General features: G+C 45.2%; 1 protein-coding gene across 12 annotated transcripts in view; it reads left to right on the top strand.

Annotated features, from left to right (window-relative positions):
* rapgef2b (Rap guanine nucleotide exchange factor 2b) overlaps positions 1-16,500 on the top strand; it is a 1,083,630-nt gene that overhangs the window by 483,475 nt on the left and 583,655 nt on the right. The window lies entirely within an intron of this gene.

A 16,500-nucleotide genomic window follows, 5' to 3' on the forward strand; every position in this document is an offset into this window, starting at 1 on the left:
TTGGATCACATCTTCCTCTGACATATTCTTCTATTTCAGCTATGTAGTTCAGCATCCTATTGGCTTTGTTGATTGCTGCTCTGCATTGAATATTGAGGCTACGAAGACTCCTAGGCCTCTTTCAACTTCACCCGTAACTATTTCAGTACCATTCAAGGAGTATATATGATTTATTCGTGTGTGAGCTTTGACAGTGAATGGAAAATGGCTATTTTAACATGGGGATATCACAGCCAAGCCTGATCCTGTTTTCACCTGATGTCCACGTGTGTACTTCCAATACGCCCTTTGTGAAATGTGTATCCTCACACGAGCAAATATACAAAAACCAAATGTAAAATGAATTTCCTTAACACAGTTTGTAGTGCAGGTCTATACCAGAATACACACAATCTGGTTTTAAGTTTGGGTTGGGAGCAAAGTGATTAAACTGTGTGTGGTGTGATGTGATGCAATGTGTATATATCAATTTAATTAGTTTGCTGCCAAGTATTTTTCTAGTATATTTTTATTTTCTCCTGTCTGTGTGGTGCATTAATGTCCAGAAAGAGTTAGGCTGCGATTTTACGAACCTCAGCGAGACCGTGGCGGGCGACGTCGGTGGCAGGTCCCGACCCTGCTGCTGGCTCCATCCCAGTCTCTGAAATTAATTTCCCCTGATTGGGCCTGTTAAGCCCGCCCAGCGCGCTTCCTGGCCAATTAGAGGAAGCGGGTCTGGTGACTTCATTTGATGACACGTCATCAGCCGGTTTCCTTAAAGGGACCATGGCCAACTTTATTTTGCCGTTTGTGCTGTCAGTGTTCTACAGCATTGAGGTGCTGCAAACACTTACAAGCACTGCACAGAGGTGCAGGGCTGCGCCAAGGCTCTCCCATGACTCCCTCCATATGCTTATGGAGGGAGTCACAGCACGCAGGGAGGTCCTCTTCCCTTCCCATGGGTGGTAGACACCTCCCCAGGAGATCAACACAGCCTGGATGCACATTGCAGAGGAGGGCACAAGCAGGGATGTGGTCAGGAGGACCTGGTTGCAGTGCCGCAAACGTTTCAATGATCTCATTAGATCACAAATAGCCACACTCAACCTCATCCTGCTGTGCCTCCCGCCACTCCTTACTCACACCAACTTACCTTGCACCTCCACCCATCCCTCTCTACCTACGTTATCACATCCCCATCTCACTACTCACTAACCACCTCTCACACTCGCCCTCATCCTAGTGCAATGATACCAACTAACAACACACAAGGGTAGGCACTTGGGTGTTTTATGCAATGTTCATGTAAAGTTTCTGTTAATGTGGTGTCAAACATTGAAACCTTTATTTTCAACACTTTGGGCTGGATTTTCATTGAGGAGGCAGGTAGGAGGCGGGACTACAACTTTTGTGGCTGTCGTTCCACCTCCATCGAGTTCTAGCCAACCCACGTGATTTAGACTTGATTGACCTTGTTGAACCCGCCCAGCGGGCTCAGCAGGCCAATTAAGGGCCACCCGGCAACAGGTGACATCACAGATTGAAATTTCGTCTGTCAAGACCTTTTGACAGATGAAATATCAGCGTTTCACAGCTGCTTGAAGCTGTCAAACACTGACAATCTGTACTCCAGGTTAATTCCTTCCTCTCAGGATGATTTAGAGATCTCCCCGGAACAGAAAGCAGAGGCTACAGATTTTGACAGCTGGCGGCCATTCTGCTTTCTGTGCCGGTGAGATGAGGGACTCCCGAGACCTGAAGGAAGGAAGGCTGTAAAGGTTAGTAGAACTTCGTTAAACACTTTACACAGACCAAATACACTTACCTCTGCACTCATGCACACCATCACTCACCTGAACACCAGACATCTCGACCCCTCCAAGCCCTTCATCCCGACGGCCCGCCTCGCTAACTTGGCGTGGTTTGGAGCTGCCAGGAATCCCACATTTCAACAATGAAAATAGGGATTAGGCTAAAAACTGCCTGTTAACTACCTTTGAAGCTGGCATGGAGGCGGTTGGGGTCGGGACCCCTGATTTCGGGATTTTAAACCCCCACATGCCTCCAATCCCGACTCCACGGCCCAATGAAAATCCAGCCCTTGGTGTTCTTAGACAGATTTGTGTGCACCTTTGGAAGTGGCTTAGTGAGTTGCAGTGAATGGTGAGACATAACGGTACCCCCTGCAATGGTGATGAGTGTGAAAGGAATGGCTTGGGCATTGTAGGGATGCTTTATGGTGTTGGTGTGGGGTGGTGCCAACCTGGCGCATCATGTGGCAGCCAGGGTGTACAAGTGTCAAGTGAAGTAAATCTGGTCATGGTGAGGCCATCCCTGGCCTCCCAGGCAGCAATGTGGTCGGGTGCTGGTGCCCTCTGTCCTGTGCAGCATCAGATGATTGCGGAGAATGTTGGTGGTGGTGTTGGTGCTGCTGGTGTGCCTGGTGCTGCTGGTGTTGGGCTGATCGTGGTGGGATTCTGAGGACCAAGGTGAGAGGGTATAAAGGGCAACCATGCTGATGGAATACATGGCAGGTGAAGCAGAGATGACAGAAGTGATCTGTCAATGGTGAGAGAGGTAATGAGGTCAGACTGGATGGAGACTTGTGTAAAAACTTGCAGCATAGTGAATCTGTTGTGGAAATGCAGTGAGGAAGAGTTTGTGGCTGAGGGAAGATATCTGTGTAAGGTGGGAACTTTTACTGTACATTTGAATCTCTCAACTCAACAACTGATTCAATGGCCACTGACCTCCCGCCTCAGCTTGACAGACGCGGTCCACGACTCATGGACGAGCTGTCAAATGCAGAAGGTGAGCAGATATTCATTCTTAAGTGGCTCTAAACAAGCCACTAATTACCTGAATTGGGTCCCCGGCTAACAGACCCAACATTGGGGAAAGGCGCGTGGCGGCGGATTCACAGCGAGGTCCTGACCCACTGGGGGAAAAAACACTTTCCCACCCGACCCGTCACTGATCGCGCCCATTGACCCCCTGCAAAATCCAGCCCTTAGTAATTGGTGAACATAGCCGAACATGATCTAAGCCTAAATGCTAATTCTGGGTCTTCATTTACTGTATGTACTTTTATTATTCAATTATTTTTTTCATGTCTTTCACAAGTTTAACCAACAGCTACCACCTCTTGCCTTTGATAGCTCCACTCTTATAAGGCCGGAATTTTGCCGGTCTTCAGAATGCGGGATTGGAGGTGGAACCGCTGTCAACCCACCTCCAATCAATCTTCCCAAGTGTCGGGTCCCCGATTTGCGCATGGACCCGACACCTGGCGGAGGGAAGAGGATTATAGCCACTTACCTTCCTGTTAACAGGTACTTGATACTTGTTAACAGGCTCTTTTTCAATTTTGCTACTTCTGCCTCGGGTTCCCCGATGTCCGGACACCACGCCAAGTAAGTGTGGCATGTTGTGAGTCTGCTGTAATGTTTCTGCATTGATGACAGCTGCAGAAGTGGTGTGAAGGATCCAATGGTGCACTGGTGAGTTTCAGAGTTAAGAATATGTTGGGAAAATCATTTTTAATGCATTTACACTTTTCTGCAGGTAACAAGTTTTGAATCGGCTGTCTAGTCCCACCTCATTGGGAGAACCTCTCTCACCAGTGACAGATTGCTTCTGTAATCTCATCCGCAGCTGCCATCTGTTCTACCCTATGGCGGGAGTCATTGGTGAGCCTGGGTGCAAGAGCTCACCTTTGTGCAGTGATTGTCAGTGTTTGCAGCACCTTAATGCTGTCAAACACTGAGAAATGAGCTGTCAAAGAAAAATTGTGCATGGTCCCTTTAAGAAAACTGGCAGATGATCCGTCATCAAATGACGTCATCTCACCGGCTTCCTCTTAATTGGCTGGCAAGCCCGCAGGGCGGGCTTAACAAGACCAATCAACATAAAATCACGTCTGTTGGCCGGATGCAGTTGGGGGTGGGACTGAAACCCGGAAACCAGCTGACCCGCTCCGAAGCCACATCCATTTGCAAAATCGTGGCCTTAGTCTTTCTTCATATATTAACATTCCTGGCCTCACTGTCTCCCTGACCTCAAATGGAACTTCCACATCCCTTCCATTTTTAAAGCTGCCTCCGAGTAGAGGCTTTCCTCATTCATTGCTTTTCTCCTTGACCTTTCTTAACTTTTTATAAAGCCCATGTCTGTTCAAGACTTGAATACTGCTGTATGGAGGCTCTTCTTGTGCCTATGTCGCATTCATTACCAGAACAAAAAAAAAAGCCTGTCCTCTGATGGGCATTCCCTCTCTTACATCTAGCTTCTGAACTCCCATTCTTCATCAGAGCCTCTTTTGTCTTTATTTTATCAACACTATTATAATTTATGCTCCTTTATGTCTTGTTCCTTTTAAAATGGAAAGATGCTGTCGAACACACTCTTCTCCTGTGTTTCAATCCAGATTACTTGCACCATCTTCTACTTTAACTCATTATTTTCCTCTTGAGTTCAAAACTGTGGAGCACCTTTAGTCTTTCACTCCACCTACATTCTGTAGGCTTTTAAAACTCAAGCTTGGCATCACCCAGTTGCTACTTCCTGGTTTACTTCAGCTTTTTAATTCTTTTTGGCCTTGGTGTCCCGCACTATTGATCTGTACCCTTCACTTTGGTTTCTCAATTTTGGGGGGAAAAGTCCTAGAAATTGTCAGGTCTTTGTACACTTTTTAAAAATGTTCTATTTTTATGTGTCACAACATCATTGCGATTACCAATGAGAAGAGAAACACTACCCATGAGAATGGATGAGTTGTGTAGTGGGAAATTCCATAATTAGAGGGTAGCAACTGTGACTGGGGTCGCAAATGATATGTGTCCTCCCTGGTGCCAGGGTAAGAGATGTAGCGCAACAGATGGAAACATTTCTAGAAAGGCAGGGAAACCAACCAGAAATTGCCCATCAAAATGATTTAGGGAAGAGTAGGATGGAGATAACGGACAGATGTAGGATGGAGTTTGAAGAATTAGGTTCTAGATTAAAGTGTAAGTCGTTGAGAGTGATAATCTCTCGCTTTTTTGCCATCTCATATGCTGAATGAGTAATGGAGGAGCAATTAGATATTAGAAAGATGGTGTAGAGGGGACGGTTTTAGATTCCTAGGACATTGAGGCAAGTTTGGGGCAGGAGGAGGCTTTTTGAGATAAGATGAGTCACCTAAACTGGATGAGTACCAATATTTTTGCAGAAAGGGTAAATCAAACATTGGGGGAGGATTTAAACTAGTGAGGCCGGCCTAGGACAAACAAAAAAAAAGGAAATTAATAACACTATCAGAAAGGTCAATTAAGAATTTTTTAATATTTATGATGCAAAGAGCATCAAGAATAAAGTAAATAAAAATAAATGACAGCAGTGGGGTTTAGGGATAGGAGTTAATAAAATTGTAACGATAGAGAAGCCTAAAACAACTCCCATTTATGTAAGTGCCTCCCCTTAATCATCGCGACATGACTAAAATTCAGGCTGGGCCTGGCTCACCTGTAACTTGAAAGGGTTCGATTTCATTAGGCCAATGGAATTGTGGGTTCAGGCAAACCAAAGCCCACAAGTGTCTCCCCTGATAAGGGAACACCACTAAAATCCAAGAAGGGTCTGGTCCCACCAAGCTGATTTTTAAAACAAAAATAACAAATTAAATTAGAACAGTAAGGCAGACAATTGGCTTTTAAGAGTCATCCGAGCACAAACTATAGCTCAAAAATGCACAGTAAAGAGTTCTTTTTTAAGTAGGTGAGTGAAGTCATAGGGTTAGATTAGCTTTTCCCCTATGGGATCTGTCCAAGTTCCTTCCCTTAAAATGGGCAATACCAAAAAAAATGAAAAAGTCCCCAATGGCAGAGACTAAAAAAAGAAAATGATTGGTGGGTGGTTATATTTATATTGATCATATTTTGAAAGCATCTGGTTAGTGTGAGACATTTGGCTAATAAAGCTGATCAGATGCTGGGTTACTTCTGAAGTATATTATGATCAATGATGAGGGCAACTCTGGAGTATGGTGTGCAGTTTTGAACCACTCTATGTCAAAGAAAGATATGAAATGCTTTAGAAAGGATTCAGTGAAGAATGGTCAGAATGATTGCAGGCCTCAAGGGACTAAGTCATAAGTAAAACTCAAGCACTAACTTATTGTCACTAGCAAAAAGACAGGAGGGATATGAAACAGGTATTCAAAATAACAAAAGGCACAGGTGAGGTGGAAGAAAAAATGCTATTTATCTTGGAGTTAGTGTTGGACTGGAGGACACAAGTACAAAATTCACAACCCTAGAAATTAGCAACAACAAAGACACTCTCAGATTAGATAGCTTATTTCAGTGCAATTTGCAGATTTAAAAAGGAGCTGAATCGATATTTGTGAAGAAGCAGGATTGACAGTTGTAGTGACAATTAACAAAACTGTCAGGAGAAGTCGGGAAAGAAAATTAGTGCTTCCTTAAACTGGGGACCAACAGGTGATGTGGGAGAGAAGTCCATGATGGAATAATTGTAAATAGACTCTCGATGGAGTGGGCTTGATTGGCTGAAAGTCCTTTTCTTGCTCTAGATTTTCTTATTTCTGCTTTGCCACACTGATATTGAGGGCCTACTTATGTTCTTGTGAATTATAAAGTTTGTAACATTGGTGATAGTAGGATATTGTAACATCCATCTGTTGTGTTCTTCCCTAGGGCAGGCCCTAACACATTAGACTCTTGAGCCACTTACTGGAGAAGAGTAGCTAAGGTGGTTTCTCGTTGTGGTCTTCATAGCTTTTATCTTCAGAGTGCTTTCCATGTCAGCCGTAGCTAAGTTGGTAGCACTTTCACCTTTGAGTCAGAAGGTTGTGGGTTCAAGACCCCCACCCCAGAGATTTGAGCACCAAAACCTAGGCTGACACTCCAGTACAGTACTGAGGTAGTGCTGCACTGTCAGAGGGTCCATATTTCGGATAAGACGTTAAACTGCCCCCTCAGGTGGACGTAAAAGATCCCATGGCACTATTTTGAAGAAGAGCTGGGGAATTCTCCCCGGTGTACTGACCAATATTTATCCCTCAATCAACATCAATTAGAAAAAGATGATTTGGTAATTATCACATTGCTGTTTGTGAGTGCTTGCTGTGTGCAAACTGCTGCTGCGTTTCCTACATTACATCAGTGACTATACTTCATTGGCTTTGTGACTCCTGAGGTCGTGAAAGGCGCTATATGGCCTTAGAGAGAGTGCAGAAAAGATTTACGAGAATGATTCCAGGGATGAGGGACTTCAGTTACATGGATAGATTAGAGAAGCTGGGGTTGTTCTCCTTAGAGCAGAGAAGGTTGAGAGGAGATTTGATAGAGGTGTTCAAAATCATGAGTGGTCTACACAGTAGATAGAGAGAAACTGTTCCCATTGGCGGAAGGATCGAGAACTAGAGGGCACAGATTTAAGGTGATTGGCAAAAGCAACATGAGGAAAATCCTTTTTACGCAGCGAGTGGTTAGGATGTGGAATGCGCTGCCTGAAAGGGTGGTGGAGACAGACTCAATTGTGGCTTTCAAAAGGGAATTGGATAAGTACCTGAAGGAAAAAAATTCGCAGGGCTGCAGGTGAGTGGGACTAGCTGAAGTGCTCTTGCAGAGAGCGGGCACAGGCTGAATGGCTCCTTCTGTGCTGTACCTATTCTATGATTCTATATAAATGCAAGTCTTTCTTTCTCCTAGGTGGGCTGCAACCAAGGCTAAAGAGCCCCACATACACTTTACAATGTTGCTGGGGGGAGTTTGGAGGGCCACCTGCACCCATTGGAAGCTGGGTGTCAATTCAGTATTCAGATCAGTGCTCTGGTCTTCGCTCCCCATGGCTCTGTGGAGTGGGGCATGAATCCTTCACCTTCTGACTCAGAGGCAGGAATGCTACCATTAAGCCAAAGGCTCACTCCTACTCAAACATACATCCATAATTTATTAAAATTCCTGAGTTAATACTGTCACACCACCAGCCCATTGAAATCACCGGGCAACCCGGTAACAGTGATGTCTTTTGTTCATTCTTACTCCACAGGTACTACTGTAACCGCTCTCGGGCTGTTTTAAAAAAAAAAAAAAATGTATTTGTTTATGGGATATGGACATCGCTGGCAAGGCCAGCATTTATTGTCCTCCCTATTTGTCCTCGAGAAACTGGTGGTGAGCCACCTTCTTGAACCGCTGCAGTCCGTGTGGTGAACGTTGTGATTGACCATCAACCAACACAACCATCTTCCTTTGTGCTAGGTATGACTCCAGCCAGTGGAGAGTTTTCCCCCTGATTCCTATTGACTTCAGTTTTACTAGGGCGCCTTGATACCACACTCGGTCAAATGCTGCCTTGATGTCAAGGGCAGTCACTCTCGCCTCACCTCTGGAATTCAGCTCCTTTGTCCATGTTTGCACCAAGGCTGTAATGAGGTCGGGAGCTGAGTGGTCTTGGCAGAACCCAAACTGGGCATCAGTGAGCAGGTTATTGGTGAGTAAGTGCTGCTTGATAGCACTGTTGACGACACCTTCCATCACCTTGCTGATGATTGAGAGTAGACTGATGGGGCGGTAATTGGCCGGGTTGAATTTGTCCTGCTTTTTGTGGACATGACATACCTGGGCAGTTTTCCACATTGTCGGATAGATGCCAGTGTTGTAGCTGTACTGGAACAGCTTGGCCAGAGGCACAGCTAGTTCTGGAGCATATGTCTTCAACACGATAGCCGGAATGTTATCGGGGCCCATAGTCTTTGCTGTATCCAGTGCGCTCAGCTGTTTTTCGGGAGCGGTGAGAGCGGAGGATCAGTGAGTATTTAAACTCACTTTCGCGGGCTTTTTTACAGAGGCCATTGTCGGGAGTAGCAGAGAGTGGCGATACAGTGAGTAGTTAAACTCACTTTCACGGGCATTTTTTTACAGAGGCTTACCAATCTCGCAGACTGGCGGCGGCGTTCCAGAGCCACGTCACGATTCAAAACGTGACGTGGGCAGGAGGAAGCAGCTGATTGGGTGAGTACGGCCAGGTGAGTATTTATACGACTCTATAGTTTGACAGTTAAGGTTCATAGTTTATAAAGTTTAGAAGGTCTTAATTTTGTGGTTATAGTTTCTAAGGTCTCTGTTGTGTAGCGGGGAGTGCTAGGAAACAAGGGCCTTTGAGTATATCATTTAATTGTAGCATAATTGGTGGTATTGATTTAATTTAAATTAATTAAAGGGCAAGTCATAGCAGCAAAGCTCGGCCCCGTGGCATGCTCCTTCTGCACTATGTGGGAAATCAAGGACACTTCCTGTGTCCCTGACGACCATGTGTGCGGGAACTGTATCCAGCTGCAGCTAGTGGCAGACCGCATTGCGGCGCTGGAGCTGCGAATGGATATATACTGGAGCATTCGCGATGCTGAGGACGTCGTGGATATCACATTTAATCAGTTGGTCACACCGCAGATAAAGGCTGCACAGGCAGGAAGGGATGGGTGACCGCCAGGCAGAGTAGTAGGTGCAGGCAAGTAGTGCAGGGGTCCCCTGTGGCCATCCCCCTCTCAAACAGATATGCCACTTTGGATATTGGTGAGGGAGGATGGCTTATCGGGGGAAGGCAGCAGCAACCAACATCCTGGCACCATGGGTGGTTCTGCTGCACGGGACGAGAGGAAAAAGAGTGGGAGAGCTATAGTGATGGGGGTTTCTATTGTAAGGGGAATAGATGGGCGTTTCTGCGGCCGCAAACGAGATTCCAGGATGGTATGTTGCCTCCCTGGTGCAAGGGTCATGGATGTCGCAGAGCGGCTGCAGGGCATTCTGGAGGGGGAGGGTGAACAGCCAGTTGTCGTGGTGCATATAGGTACCAACGATATAGGTAAAAAACGGGATGAGGTCCTAAAAGCTGAATATAGGGAGTTAGGAGGTAAATTAAAAAATAGGACCTCAAAGGTAGTAATCTCAGGATTGCCACCAGTGCCACATGCTAGACAGAGTAGAAATAGAAGGATATTTCAGCTGAATACGTGGCTAGAAGAATGGTGCAAGGGGGAGGGATTCAGATTCCTGGGACATTGGAACCGGTTCTGGGGGAGGTGGGACCAGTACAAACTGGACGGTTTGCACCTGGGCAGGACCGGGACCGATGTCCTAAGGGGAGTGTTTGCTGGTGCTGTTGGGGAGGGTTTAAACTAAAATGGCAGGGGTTTGGGAACCTGTGCAGGGAGACCGAGGAAAGGGAGCAAAGATAGAAGCAAAAGACATGAAGGAGAAAAGCAAAAGTGGAAGGCAGAGAAATCAAGGGTGTAAATCAAACATGGCCGCAGTAAACAATAATTCTAAAAGGTCTAAGAGTGTTAAAAAAACAAGCCTGAAGGCTTTGTGTCTTAATGCGAGGAGCATTCGTAATAAGGTGGATGAATTAGCTGCGCAAATAGATGTAAACGGATCTGATATAATTGGGATTACGGAGACATGGCTCCAGGGTGACCAAGGCTGGGAATTCAACTTCCAGGGGTATTCAATATTCAGGAAGGACAGGCAAAAAGGAAAAGGCGGTGGGGTAGCATTGCTGGTTAAAGAGGAGATTAACACAATAGTAAGGCAGGATATTAGCTCTGATGATGTGAAATCTGTATGGGTAGAGCTGAGAAATACCATGGGGCAGAAAACGTTAGTGGGAGTTCTTTACAGACCCCCAAACAGTAATGCTGAGGTTGGGGATGGCATTAAATGCGAAATTAGAGATGCGTGCAATAAGGACACAGCAGTTATCATGGGTGACTTTAATCTACATAGAGATTGGTCTAACCAAATTAGTAACAATACTGTGGAAGAGGAATTCCTAGAGTGTATACGGGATGGTTTCCTGGACCAATATGTCGAGGAACCAACTAGAGATCAGGCCATCTTAGACTGGGAATTATGTAATGAGAAAGGATTAATTAGCAATCTTGTTGTGCGAGGCCCCTTGGGGAGGAACGATAATAATATGATAGAATTCTTCATTAAGATGGAGAGTGAAGTAGTTGATTCAGAGACTTGGGTACTGAATTTAAATAAAGAAAACTACGATGGTAAGAGGCGCGATTTGGCTAGGATGGATTCGGGAATGTTACTTAAAGGGTTGACGGTGAATAGGCAATGGCAAACATTTAAAGATCGCATGGATGAACTACAGAATTTGTTCATCCCTGTTTGGCATAAAAATAAAACAAAAAAGGTGACTCAACCGTGGCTAACCAGGGAAATTAAGGATTGCATAAGATCCAACGGGAGGACTTATAAATTGGCCGGAAAAAGCAGCAAACTTGAGGGTTGGGAGCAGTTTAGGATTCAGCAAAGGAGGACAAAGGGATTAGTTAAGAGGGGGAAAATAGAATATGAGAGTAAGCTTGCAGGGAACATAAAAACTTACTGTAAAAGCTTTTATAGATATGTGTAGAGAAAAAGATTGGTAAAGTCAAGCGTAGGTCCCTTGCAGTCAGAATCAGGGGAATTTATAGTGGGGAACAAAGACATGGCAGACCAATTAAATACATACTTTGGTTCTGTCTTCACAAAGGAGGACACAAATAAACTCCCAAAGATGTCGGGGAACATAAGGGTCTAATGAGAGGGAGGAACTGAATGAAATCAGTATTTGTAGGGAAATGGTGTTAGGGAAATTGACGAGATTGAAGGCCGATAAATCCCCAGGACCTGATAATCTACATCCTAGGGTACTTAAGGAAGTGGCCCTAGAAATAGTAGATGCATTGCTGGTCATCTTCCAAAATTCTATAGACTCTGGAACAGTTCCCATGGATTGGAGGGTAGCTAATGTAACCCCACTATTTAAAAAAGGTGGTAGAGAAAAAACAGGGAATTATGGACCGGTAAGCCTGACATCGGTAGTGGGGAAAATGCTAGAGTCCATTATAAAAGATGAATAGCAGAGCACTTGGAAAACAGTGACAGGATCGGACAAAGTCAACATGGATTTCACAGAATCACAGAATCTACAGTGCAGATAGAGGCCATTTCGGCCCATCGAGCCTGCACCGACACATATCCCACCCTATCCCCGTAACCCCACGTATTTAATCCCCTAACACTAAGGGTCAATTTATCATAGCCAAATCAACCTAACCTGCACATCTTTGGACTGTGGGAGGAAACCGGAGCACCCAGAGGAAACCCACGCAGACACAGGGAGAATGTGCAAACTCCACACAGACAGTTGCCCGAGGCCAGATTTGAACCCGGGTCCCTGGCGCTGTGAGGCAACAGTGCTAACCACTATGCCACCGTGCCCTTACAAAAGGTAAATCGTGCTTGACTAATCTACTGGAATTTTTTGAGGATGTAACTGGTAGAATAGATAAGGAAGAACCAGTGGATGTGGTGTATCACCAGACTGATACCTGGGATGGCAGGAATGACGTATGAAGAGAGATTGGGTCGATTGGGCTTATACTCGCTAGAGTTTAGACGAATGAGAGGGGATCTCATTGAAACTTATAAAATTCTAACGGGAGTAGACAGACTAGATGCAGGAAGGCTGTTCCCGATGGCGGGAGAGCCCAGAACCAGGGGTCACAGTCTAAGGATAAGGGGTAAGCCATTTAGGACTGAGATGAGGAGGAATTTCTTCACCCAGAGAGTGGTGAACCTGTGGAATTCTCTACCACAGAAGACAGTTGAGGCCAATTCATCAAATATATTCAAGAAGGAGTTAGATATATTTCTTAAGGCTAAGGAGATCAAGGAATATGGGGAGAAAGCAGGGACAGGGTACTGAATTTGGATGATCAGCCATGATAGCATTGAATGGCGGAGCAGGCTCGAGGGGCCGAATGGCCTACTCCTGCTCCTATCTTTTATATTTCTATGTTTCTTGATATCACGTGGAGTGAATCGAATTGGCTGAAGACTGACTTCTGTGATGGTGGGGACCTCAGGAGTAGGCCAATATGAATCGTCCACTCGGCACTTCTGGCTGAAGATGGTTGCAAACGCTTCAGCCTTGTCTTTTGCACTCACGTGCTGGGCTCCACCATCATTGAGGATGGGGATATTCATGGAGCCTCCAACTCCCGTTAGTTGTTTAATGGTCCACCATATTCACGACTGGATGTGGCAGGACAGCAGAGCTTTGATCCGTTAATCCGTTAATTGCACAGCACGGGAGGAAAAAGAGGGGTAGAGCTACAGTAATAGGGGATTCTATTGTAAGGGGAATAGATGGGCGTTTCTGCGGCCGCAAACGAGACTCCAGGATGGTGTGTTGCCTCCCTGGTGCAAAGGTCAAGGATGTCTCAGAGCGGCTGCAGAACATCTTGGAAGGGTAGGGTGAACAGCCAGTTGTCGTGGTGCATATAGGCACCAACGATATAGGTAAAAAGCGGGATGAGGTCGTAAAAGCGGAATATAGGGAGTTAGGAGGAAAATTTAAAAATAGGACCTCAAAGGTAGTAATCTCAGGATTGCTACCAGTGCCACGTGCTAGTCAGAGTAGAAATAGAAGGATATTTCGGATGAATACGTGGCTAGAGGAATGGTGCAAGGGGGAGGGATTCAAATTCCTGGGACATTGGAACCGGTTCTGGGGGAGGTGGGACCAGTACAAACGGGACGGTTTGCACCTGGGCAGGGCTGGAACCGATGTCCTAGGGGAAGTGTTTGCTAGTGCTCTGGGGGAGGGTTTAAATTAAAATGGCAGGGGTTTGGGAACCTGAGCAGGGAGACAGAGGAAAGGGAAACGAGGATAAAAGCAAAAGATCATAATCATAATAATCATAATCATAATCAACTTTATTGTCATTGTTAGTGCACAAGTGCAGTACAACGAAATGTAGGCTTGCGGCTCCCGAGAGTGTACATTTAGATTAAGACATTTAAACATTCAACATCCATTTGGCTTGTAATACATTAACATAAACATAACCATAATAAAGTGCATTGGCAGATGTGCAGGCTTTAGAGTTTATTTGTGGAGTTCAGTAGGATGACAGCCCTGGGAAAGAAGCTGTTCCTAAATCTGGTCGTTCGGGTGCGAATGCATCTGTAGCGTCTCCCAGATGGCAGGAGGGCGAACAGACTGTGGCTGGGGTGGGTAGGGTCTTTGATGATGGTCCGTGACCTCCGTAAACAGCGTTTCTGGTATATGTGCTCTATGGTCGGTAGCCGGGTGCCGGTAATGCGTTGGGCAGTTTTGACTACCCGCTGCAGGGCTTTCCGGTCATAGTAGCTACAGCTGCCATACCATACTGTGATACAGTTCGTCAGGATGCTCTCTATTGTGCAGCGGTAAAAGTTAGAGTGGATCAGGGGTGACAGGTTACATCCCTTCAGCCTCCTTAGGAAATATAGGTGCTGCTGGGCCTTCTTCACCAGATAGGAAGCAGAAAAACAAAAGTGGCAGTCAGAGAAATCAACGGTTTAAATCAAACGTGGCCACAGTAAATAATAATTCTAATAGGTCTAAGAGCGGTAATAAAACAAGCCTGAAGGCTTTGTGTCTTAATGCGAGGAGCATTCATACTAAGGTGGATGAATTGGCTGCGCAAATAGAGGTAAACGAATATGATTTGTTTGGGATTACGGAGACGTGGCTCAAGGATGGCCAAGGCTGGGAACTCAACACCCAGGGGTATTCGATATTCAGGAAAGATAGGCAAAAAGGAAAGGGAGGTGGGGTAGCATTACTGGTTAAAGAAGGGATTAACACAAATGTAACGAAGGATATTAGCTCTGATGATGTGGAATCTGTATGGGTAGAATTGAGAAATACTAAGGGGCAGAAAACATTAGTGGGAGTGGTATATAGACCTCCAAACAGCAAGGCGGAGGTTGGGGATGGCATTAAAAGGGAAATTAAAGAAGCGTGCAATAAGGGCACAGCAGTCATCATGGGTGACTTTAATCTACATATAGATTGGGCTAACCAAATTAGTAACAATACTGTGGAGTAGGAATTCCTGGAGTGTTTATGGGATGGTTTCCTGGACCAATATGTCGAGGAACCAACCAGAGATCAGGCCATCTTAGACTGGGTATTATGTAACGAGAATGGATTAATTAGCAAGCTTGTTGTACGAGGCCCCTTGGGTCGGAGCGATCATAATATGATCGAATTCTTCATTAAGATGGCGAATGAAGTAGTTGACTCAGAGACTAGGGTCCTAAATTTAAATAAAGGAAACTATGATGGTCTGAGGAACGAGTTGGGTAGGATTGATTGGGGAATGTCACTCAAAGGGTTGATGGTGGATAGGCAATGGCAAACATTCAAAGACCGAATGGATGAACTACAGAATTTGTTCATCCCAGTTTGGCATAAAAATAAAACAAAAAAGCTGACTCAACCATGGCAAACAAGGGAAATTAGGGATAGCGTAAGATTCAAGGAGAGGACATATAAATTGGCCAGAAAAAGCAATAATCCTGAGGATTGGGAGCAGTTTAGGATTCAACAAAGGAGGACAAAGGGATTAATTAAGAAGGGGAAAATAGAATGAGAGTAAGCTTGCAGGGAACTTAAAAACTGAGTGTAAAAGCTTTTATAGATATGTGAAGAGAAAAAGATTGGTGAAGTCAAGCGTAGGTCCCTTGCGGTCAGAATTCAGGGGAATTTATAATGGGGAACAAAGAAATGGCAGACTACCTAAATACATATTTTGGTTCTGTCTTCACAAAGGAGGATACAAACAACCTCCCAGAGATGCCGGTGAACATAGGGTCTGATGAAAGGGTGGAACTGAAAGAAATCAGTATTTGTAGGGAAATGGTGTTAGGAAAATTGATGGGACTGAAGGCCGTTAAATTCCCAGGGCCTGATAATCTACATCCTAGGGTACTTAAGGAAGTGGCCCTAGAAATAGTAGATGCATTGCTGGTCATCTTCCAGAACTCGATAGACTCTGGAACAGTACCCATGGATTGGAGGGTAGCTAATGTTACCCCACTATTCAAAAAAGGTGGTAGAGAAAAAGCGGGGAATTATAGACCGGTAAGCCTGACATCAGTAGTGGGGAAAATGCTAGAGTCCATTATAAAAGATGTAATAGCAGAGCACTTGGAAAGCAGCGACAGGATCAGACAAAGTCAACATGGATTTGCAAAAGGTAAATCGTGCTTGACTAATCTACTGGAATTTTTTGAGGATGTAACTGGTAAAATAGAACCAGTGGATGTGGTGTATTTGGACTTTCAGAAGGCTTTCGATAAGGTCCCGCATAAGAGATTAGTGTGCAAAATTAAGGCACATGGGATTGGGGGCAAGGTATTGACTTGGATAGAGAACTGGTTGGCGGATAGAAAGCAGAGAGTTGGAATAAACGGGTCGTTTTCCGAGTGGCAGGCAGTGACTAGTGGGGTACCGCAAGGATCGGTCCTAGGACCCCATCTGTTCACAATATAAATTAATGATCTGGACGAGGGAACTGGATGTAATATCTCCAGATTTGCAGACGACACAAAGCTGGGTGGGAGGGTATGCTGTGAGGAGGATGTCGTGAAACTCCAGTATGATTTGGACAGGTTGGGTGAT

The sequence above is a fragment of the Somniosus microcephalus genome, chromosome 2 (assembly GCF_052327205.1).
Source record: "Somniosus microcephalus isolate GS21.2 chromosome 2, FLI_Smic_1.0, whole genome shotgun sequence".
Taxonomy (NCBI): domain Eukaryota; kingdom Metazoa; phylum Chordata; class Chondrichthyes; order Squaliformes; family Somniosidae; genus Somniosus; species Somniosus microcephalus.